Genomic DNA, 9,560 nt, shown 5'->3' with positions numbered 1-9,560 from the left:
GGTCACAGGTGGAGCAGGGCTCCTGAGTACTAGGTTGCAGACGTTGGTCTGGGCCTGGAAGGAGCTGGAACCCCGGTCGTAGGGGATAGTGTCAGGGGGCACGGACTGCCGAGGAGGGCGGCCGGCGGCCTTGAGCTATCACCGGGCAGGGGCCAGGGCACGACTGGGTACGTGGACACTAGGCCGGGAAGTAGCTTCATGCGTCCTGGTAATTTACCCGACGGGGGTGAAGACTTCAAGTGTCATCCCCAACCCGCTCCAAAATCCGGGTACTAGCGCACCGATGGGATAGGACTTTCCCAATACAGTCCAAAGAAATTCTATGTGTGAACCCTGAGAGCAAGCTCACTCCGTTAGCCACAGAGGCGAGCGGGACCGACAAGTTTCAGACTTGAGGGTCCAAAGAAGAAAACACAGGTGCCAAGGAAAGAGTCACAGACAAACCGCAACACCAAGAACACGGACCCAAGCGTGCTCCCTCCCAGCTACAGTGGTGCTCAGAACTCTGGTTTACAAGCTGTCGGTGTGATTATTTCTGGACTGAGTGAGTACACTGAAAAACCCTTCTCCTAACCCCAACGGCATCCCTACACCAGCTATCACCGGGCCCCCAGGGCAAAAAAACCTTACCCACGGAGGGGTTAAAACACCTTACTGCCATACCAATGCCACCGTGCGTCCCCAACAGCAGTGGTGGTACCCTATTTTACCATGCACCGTGGGTGGCGTCACGAACTTTCCAAATCCAGTGTATATACTCCCCCACACCTTTTTAATTCGAGTGTCCGCGTGCACCCCCCGGATCCAGAGACCCCTTGAGCCACCGTGGCTCCGGATCTGAGCGGCTTGGCTGCTGCTGCGGGGGCGGTACACATGCAGCTGACCCGCTACCGTTGGGAGATTGTGTGCTGTGATGTGATGACACTCGCATCATAGCGCACCAGTACCTGTGATGATGTCATACTCACGTCACCAGTCTGTAGCCAATGAGGTAATACAACATTCAAACATTCACATGTGACTGGTCACATGGGTATTACGTGATGGTCACGGCAGGTCCTCTTAGCCAGAGGTGCTTACTGGGGGGAACAGCAATGATCGGACACAAAAGGAAGCAGAAGCGCTGGGAGGCAGAGTCTGCAGGACGTCACGGGAACTGTATGATCAGAATGTTTTTTTAATAACGTGCTTTTTTTTTTTAACAGGCCCTGGACCCGAACTGTAACACGAACATCCCAGAAAGCTCGTATTCGGGGTCGTGTGCACGAACACCATGTGTCTGGTACGGACCCCAAACTTTACAGTTCGGGTTCGCCCATCCCTAATTGCTGCCCTACCACCTGTATTATATTGTGTGTAATAGTTCTGGACACACCAGACAACAGTGCTGGGCCTAGTTGTACCCATTCTATACTGCCAGTCACATAAACTAGCACCAATCACATAGGTTCAGACTACCTCAAGAATCTCTTTTAAAATTCAGATAACTTAGAGTAATCTGTCTCTATAGGAAGTAAAGGAAGTAGAGGTGGATGTTGGCTCTCTGCAGGAATTTGGATGCGGGTCTTTGTTTCTCTTACTGAAGTGGTGCGGATCTTTGTTCCTCTTACCAAAGTGGTGCGGGTCTTTGTTCCTCCTACCAAAGTGGTGTGGGTCTTTGTTCCTCTTACCAAAGTGGTGCGGGTCTTTGTTCCTCCTACCAAAGTGGTGTGGGTCTTTGTTCCTCTTACCAAAGTGGTGTGGGTCTTTGTTCCTCTTACTGAAGTGGTGCGGGTCTTTGTTCCTCTTACCAAAGTGGTGCAGGTCTTTGTTCCTCTTACTGAAGTGGTGCGGATCTTTGTTCCTCTTACCGAAGTGGTGCGGGTCTTTGTTTCTATTGCTGAAGTGGTGCAGGTCTTTGTTCCTCTTACCGAAGTGGTGCAGATCTTTGTTCCTCTTACCGAAGTGGTGCGGGTCTTTCTTCCTCTTACGAAGTGGTGCAGGTCTTTGTTCCTCTTACCAAAGTGGTGCAGGTCTTTGTTCCTCTTACTGAAGTGGTGCAGGTCTTTGTTCCTCTTAATGAAGTGGTGCGGATCTTTGTTCCTCTTACCGAAGTGGTGCGGGTCTTTGTTTCTATTGCTGAAGTGGTGCAGGTCTTTGTTCCTCTTACCGAAGTGGTGCAGATCTTTGTTCCTCTTACCGAAGTGGTGCGGGTCTTTCTTCCTCTTACGAAGTGGTGCAGGTCTTTGTTCCTCTTACCAAAGTGGTGCAGGTCTTTGTTCCTCTTACTGAAGTGGTGCAGGTCTTTGTTCCTCTTACTGAAGTGGTGCGGATCTTTGTTCCTCTTACCGAAGTGGTGCGGGTCTTTGTTTCTATTGCTGAAGTGGTGCAGGTCTTTGTTCCTCTTACCGAAGTGGTGAAGGTCTTTGTTCCTCTTACCAAAGTGGTGTGGGTCTTTCTTCCTCTTACTGAAGTGGTGCGGGTCTTTCTTCCTCTTACTGAAGTGGTGCAGGTCTTTCTTCCTCTTACTGAAGTGGTGCAGGTCTTTGTTCCTCTTACCGAAGTGGTGCAGGTCTTTGTCCTCTTACCGAAGTGGTGCGGATCTTTGTTCCTCTTACCGAAGTGGTGCGGGTCTTTGTTCCTCTTACTGAAGTGGTGCGGGTCTTTGTTCCTCTTACTGAAGTGGTGTGGGTCTTTGTTCCTCTTACCGAAGTGGTGCGGGTCTTTGTTCCTCTTACTGACGTGGTGCGGGTCTTTGTTCCTCTTACTGAAGTGGTGCGGGTCTTTGTTCCGCTTACCGAAGTGGTGCAGGTCTTTGTTCCTCTTACCGAAGTGGTGCAGGTCTTTGTTCTTCTTACCGAAGTGGTGCAGGTCTTTGTTCCTCTTACTGACGTGGTGCGGGTCTTTGTTCCTCTTACTGAAGTGGTGCGGGTCTTTGTTCCTCTTACTGAAGTGGTGCAGGTCTTTGTTCCTCTTACCGAAGTGGTGCAGGTCTTTGTTCCTCTTACCAAAGTGGTGCAGGTCTTTGTCCCTTTTCAGGAAGTGGTGACAGGTCTTTCTCTCTAAATGAAGTGGGATTGAGTTCTGTCTCTGTATAGGAAGTGGGGAGATAGTTTTTGTCTGTCTACAGGAAATAGGGGTGTGTTTGTACCTTTTCAGGAAGTGGTGGCAGGTCTTTGTCTCTTTAAATAAAGTGGAGTGAGGTTTTGTCTTTCTAAACTAAGTGGCAGTGAGTCTTTGTCCTTCTACAGCAATTGGGGGTGGGCATTTCCTGTCGGACAAAGGAAGGAAGTAGGTGCAGGTCTTTGGCCCTCCACAAGAGATTGCGGAAGGTTTTTGTCCTTTTACAAGAAAGTTGGAGGAGGGGTTGTGTCTCTGCATTACAAGATAATAGGTTTTACCTTCTAAAAAAAATGGGGAGGATTTTTGTATAGGAAGGAGGGGACTTTTTCTACTTGTATGTCAAAGTGCATACAAGCATAATAGATAGGCAGCATTTCAGTTCAAGGCAGATAAGCCATTGTACTGTACATGTGCAGGTCTAATGCTTGCTGGGAAACAGGGGAACGGATATTCCAGCACCTATAGTGCTGGCAGAATGTTGGTGAACAGAAACCACCCTCTGAAAAAGGTGGATGGCAACTTCACTGAGCATGAGAAATTTAACAATTCCTTAACATAATATATTGGTATGTGTGTGCCGCCCCTGCGACAGCCAACATTCTGCTCGGATCTGGATCCACAGTGGCTCGAAGGGTCTCCAAACCCGAGGCGGGGTCGCGCGGCCGCTCGACATTAAAAAAGGGGTGAAGACCGGTATTTACAAAATAGGGTGGATTGGATAATATTCGTGACGCCACCCACGGGTCGTGGTAAGAGTGGGATACCACCGCTGCTGCGTTTGGGAGAGAGCGCCCGGGAGCGATGGGATGGCAGCTTGTGATGTTAACCCCTCCGTGGGCAGGGAGAGAGTGTCCCGGGGCTTGGTGATGGTAGACTAGGGACCCGTTGTAAGCATAGGGGCACACTGTACTCACACAGTCCAGAGATGCTGACACTGACACCGGGTAAACCAAAGTCCTGAATGCCCTGTAACCTTTAGTTGAACATGCTGGGTCCGTGCCCTTTTGGCGTTGCTGGTTGGTCTGAAGCCTTGTCCCTTGGCACGGTGTTTACACTTGGTGGATCCCTTTCGCCTAAAACTACTCGGGTCCCAATCACCCGCGTGGCTAGCAGGGTGAGCTTGCTCTCAGGGTTCACACTTGGGATTTTTCTGGACAGTTTTGAGAAGTCATATCCCCCTCGTTGGGCTAGTACCCCGATTTTGGAGCGGGTGGAGAGCGGTTCATGAAGATTCCGTCCTTGTCGGGTGAATTACTGGGCTGCATAAAGCTACTTCCCAGTCTAGGGTCCGCGAACCCCGTCGTGCCCTGGCCCCTGCCCGGTTGTAGCACAAGGCCGCCGAACTGCCCTCCATGGCAGTACTGTGCCCCTTGCCACTACCCCCTGCGACTGGGGTTCCAGCTCCTTCCAGGCCAGGCCAACGTCCGGCACCTGGGACGGGTAAAAGAGCCCAGCTCCGCAGCGTGATCTTTCCTGTCACCGCTCACTGACACTCTCTGACTACAACTGACACTTCTGGACCTCCTTCTTCCATCCCCCCAACTGGGTGGCCCTATTCCCCTCAGGTGTCTGGTGGGTGTGGTGCAGAGTGTTCCTCAGGATTTGTGTATACCTGTTCTTACTAACACCAAAGGGACAGGACCCGTAACCAAGGAGGAGCGGGTACCATACAGAAGGGCAAATTGCACGGCACCCTTGTGACGACCTGATAGGCCAGGGCGTCACATGTGCACCAAAAAGAGTTTGGTATTTCAAAAACATAGTTTAGTGTGAAAAGACAGGTACACGTTTTTTGTAGAGACACAACCACGAATTTTACTTCCCATTCTCAACTGCAGGGGTCGACAGTGAACACAAAATAAAGGTCCAATAATGAGGCCAGTTCAGTCAAAGGCAATTATTCAAGGTCATTAATAAATACTGTAATACATTGTTAGAAAAAAAAATAAAAACATAAAAGTCTAGAACAAAACTGAGCTTGTAAAATAATAAAGCAAATACATTTTTTAATACATTATTTTATTAAAAAAATAAAAAAAGAATACAAACATATTTGGAACATCAAGTAAAAATAATATCAGTGGCTTTATATGTATATAAATTGCACAACTTCCTTAGCAGATCAATATGTTTTCATATGATTATTTCTGCACTATATTTTTTTTTAGACAAAAAAGAACATAAATAGCAAAAATTCAATAAAGAACAATAAAATTCTCTCAGTATAAAAAGAAATAAAATCACCCGGTAAACCTAGTCTAGCGCATTCTCATAAAACAGTAAAAATGTCACAAAAAAGGTATAAACAAAGGCATTTTTGAGGCATTTATGGGGCACTCTGAGTGGCACAGCATACAGTGCATATTTTGCTATATTATAGCAGAACACATTGCTTAAATTTCTTCTAGGGGCACTTATGGGGACACAGGACACCCAAAAAAAAGAGTATTAAAAAAAAAAATCAATATCCATGTTGTACCTTTGGAGTAATCCTACCATTGGGAGGGAATTGATATGTAGCCAAAAATTTAACGATTTTTATGAGATTACAAAAATAGGTCTTGCCTTTTTATACGCTACAAATAGCGCCACGCTTGTCCTTATGGATGTGTCCGGTATTGCAAGTTGCAGTTTTGGCCCAATTAACATTTTTAAATTCTAAATATAGATGTTGGGGGAGATAAAAAAAAAACAACAAACCTTACATTAGCTGCCAGAATAAATAATAGTTAAAAACAATAATAAAACAGTATATATATATATATATATATATATATATACAATATATATATATATATATATATATATATATATATATATATATATATATATATAGGTGGGCAGAAAATAATGACATTTATTTTTATTTATATATAAAATTATATTTACCAACACAAGCATAACATTGACAATTACATTTTATTCTGAACAATAATACAAAAGCCCTTAAATTTTATCAATGCAGGAGATCAAACTGTTTCCATTACAATTTGCACAGCTTTGAAGCCTCTTTCGCTTCAACAAACATTTTTGCACAAGTCTCTTTGGGTATTAATTTCTTGAAATACATCTCTTATGTAATTTTTCAAATCACTGACACTTTTTGTTTTTTGACTATAAATGTTGTCCTTGAGTACTGCCCAAAAGAAAAAAAAAATCTATTGAGGTCAAGTCTGGTGAACGTGTCGGCCAATCAAGTGGGCCTCTTCGGCCAATCCATTTATTAGGAAATGTTTCATCAAGATACTCGCGGACTACTCTTGAATAATGTGGAGGGGCCCCATCTTGTTCGTGAAATTTCCAATTCTAAAGAGACTCTTCTGGGGATTTTTTTGGACTCTGAACAAATGTTTCAGCCACAAGTTGTTTATTATTTTCTGTACAGGCTGTTTTGGGTCGACCAGTTTTTGGAGTATTAAGGATTGAGCCAGTGGCATCGAATTTGTCACAAATGCGGAAAATGGTTTGTCTCTTTCAGGCTCAAGTACCAAATGTTTCAACGCAAGTTGCTGTAACGGTTTCAGCATTTTGAGATTTCCAATACTCTTTTAAAATCCATTTTCTTTGTATTAAAATTATTTGCCATTATGGGTTATCTGAATTATCTAAAAAGAAAACAGATTTGGGGGAGATTTAACTGGGAAAACTGGATCTGTGAAACTGACTCAACAACCAATCAGATTTCACCTTTAATTTTCCAAAGAGTCTGTGAAGAGCGAAAAGTGGACTCTGATTGGTTGCAACTGAGCCAGTTTCACTTTACACCATGTTTGATAAATCTCCCCCTTCATAACCCTATTACACATACTGTCCATACACACATATACTGTATATGATAGTCAGATATTAAAATCCCAAAAAGATTTGTCACCGATTCATAGTAGATAAGATAAGTCGGGGTTTCCCCATTATCAGGGGAGTAGCAGTGCGCATGCGCGATCACCTGCGCTGCTCTGTCCTTGGTGAATTACAATTCCACCCACTTAAGACTTTACAGCCTTTCTTTGGATCTGTAGGGATCTCTGTTCTTGAACCTCCTCTGATCATACCTTTATCCTGTAAATAGAGAATAAACGCTGTGCATGAACACCGTTATATTAGTAGGGGCTGAGCTTGAGCACTATCAATTCATTTATACAGGACTTTGCTACCCCCTTCTGTGTATGAAACCAGATCCCAGAAGTTTGACAGTCTCTGATTTTACATTTGTCTTGTGGATTGGTGATAAATGTTGCGCATGCGTGAACACCACTATAGTAATAATGGCCAATGCTTGAGCACTATTAATCCTTTAAAGCAGAACTTTGGTTTTCCTTACTGTAGAGCTATCCTTAGGATTGGTGTTACATGTTGCGCATGAACGAACACTGCTTTGATAGTGATTGTCATGCATGCGCAAAGATGCTTAATTCAGAACTTTGTGGCTCCCTTCTTAAGATCAGAGTGGTTCCTTATTAATGCACCTCCTGAGATCAAACATTCACTCTGTAGACAGGTGTTAATGTTTGCGCATGCGCAAATATCTCAATGATATTGGTAATCACAAGAGAACTAATGCTCAAATTCACATAGGACTTTGCAACCTCCTTCTCGAGATCACTATGAATCACAGAAGTTGGACTTTCTCTGATGAAATATTTACCTATGGATAGGTGATAAATGTTGCTCATTGGATAACTACTTTGAGTGATGACATAAAAATGCTTAATTAATCCGAAAATACAATAATATAAAGCTGCGCTAAAAATGTTTTGTTTTTTTATATCATCTTGAATTGTATTACAGTCCGGAGCTGCATTAACAGTATTTTGCTTCGGAGCTGAAATCTCCCAATATTCCATAATTGTTTGATGGACATGGAGAGATTTACACTCTGTGACATCTCTTCTCTACACTCCTTGTTTATTGTCAAATCTCGAATTCTTCTATAGATGGTCCTTCTCATAGCAGTCTCCTCCTTTGTAGACAGTTTGAGAATTTGCCTATTAAATGCCCAGCTGTTAGGCACCAGCTAATGTGCCATCAGTCATTAGCAAACCCATCATAGACAAGGAAGAGTTCCTTCATGAGCCTGGTAGCTGTCAAGATGAAGAATTGCTGAGTAAACCACTTAAGATGTCAACGATGATCGGCAACTACAGAAATGCTCCACCCTCGTGCTGTCCAGCCGGTGTGGTCCAGGAGGCATCAAATATCTGATTGAGAAAATCACACTTTAATCAGAAGAACATAATTTACGAGTCAATAAGAAGCTTTGATGATCATTTCACATGTTTGAAATCAAATCAATGCCAATGTCCTATGAGCTACTAATACTAATTGTTAATAGGGTACTGTGAGGATATGAAGTTGGGGGTTGTATTAATCACCTAGGAAGCTTAACGATGCCCCGGTTTTACAGTAACTCTGGATAGAGGGCCAAACTGAGATGAACCACAGTTGACGAGATCCCAAACCAGGACCAATAGTTCCACTGCCCCTGTACCAGGCGATATCTACTGTCTCTCAACTTTTGGTTGTCCCACAGCTTTTCTATCTCCAGCTGGCATGGTCTCCAGTCACAGCCTATTCTCCACCAGACGACGGATACCACGACCATAGTACTTGTATCCAGCTCCAGGCGGCAACAACCCCTATCTAATCATCAGTGTCCTAAGTACACCAAGCCCCCCATCCCGGTTTAGAACCAGGCCAATGGGAACCCTCCCCCAATGCTAAGGTGCATTGGTGCAGGTATTTTATTAAGGCTAAACCCCTCCCCTGGGGCTGCATGGGAGACCCCCTGTGATGACGGCTTCACTGGGTCCACTATCATCAGCCACATAATGGAAGTAGTGGCTAGGGCTGGGAGAACAATGGTTTAATTGAAGCCCCTGAGACTAATGAGAGTAATGAAATGATTGCATTAGTCTAATTACCAATCTCATGCCTGGCCTTCTGTGTACCTTAAACTGACAAGCAAGAAAATTTCTTATAAAAAACAAAAATGACAACAACAATGAGATCGACGTAACCAGAGCTCAGTAATGGAAAAAGTCAGCATCCCTTAGAGCCGTGGACTGCACTTTACGTCCATTGTTCCACTAGTCTTTAGTTCCATAACTAGCTCCTCACAGCCACCCTTAAAATTTTGTTATTTTATATTTAGAAATGTTGACTTAAGGCCTCCTTCTATACAGCTAGTTTTGGACAACAGAGGACATCACCGTTCTTGTCCTAAAAATTGGAAAATTCAATTTTTCACTAAGGTTTTGGTCTTACACTCATTCCCCAAAGGTTTAAAAGGTCTCCCTCACTAACTGGGAATATTTACGAACAGAAGATCAACAACCACTTAGGTGTTGGGAAGGATCTCTACACTGATGTTTGAAAGGTAAGTACAACTTTTTGGTAGGAGCCATTTTTAGAATTGGATTGAAAAGATGAATGGTCTAATAAGCTGCTGAGATGCTTTATGG

The 9,560-nt window shown here is 44.1% G+C and overlaps 1 protein-coding gene across 2 annotated transcripts in view; it reads right to left on the bottom strand.

The window, feature by feature from the left end:
- Window positions 1–5,127: 5,127 nt before the first annotated feature.
- LOC142258636 (CD48 antigen-like) overlaps window positions 5,128–9,560 on the bottom strand; it is a 110,945-nt gene continuing 106,512 nt past the window's right edge. For both annotated transcript variants that reach the window (XM_075331270.1, XM_075331271.1), the window contains one exon: window positions 5,128–8,297. The gene's annotated coding sequence lies outside the window, so the exon portion shown is untranslated. The remainder of the gene's footprint in view (window positions 8,298–9,560) is intronic.

Source organism: Anomaloglossus baeobatrachus, chromosome 12 (assembly GCF_048569485.1).
Source record: "Anomaloglossus baeobatrachus isolate aAnoBae1 chromosome 12, aAnoBae1.hap1, whole genome shotgun sequence".
In the NCBI taxonomy this organism is placed as follows: Eukaryota; Metazoa; Chordata; class Amphibia; order Anura; family Aromobatidae; genus Anomaloglossus; species Anomaloglossus baeobatrachus.
The sequence above is the reverse complement of the archived record's forward strand: the minus strand, read 5'-3'. Positions and strand labels throughout refer to the sequence as shown.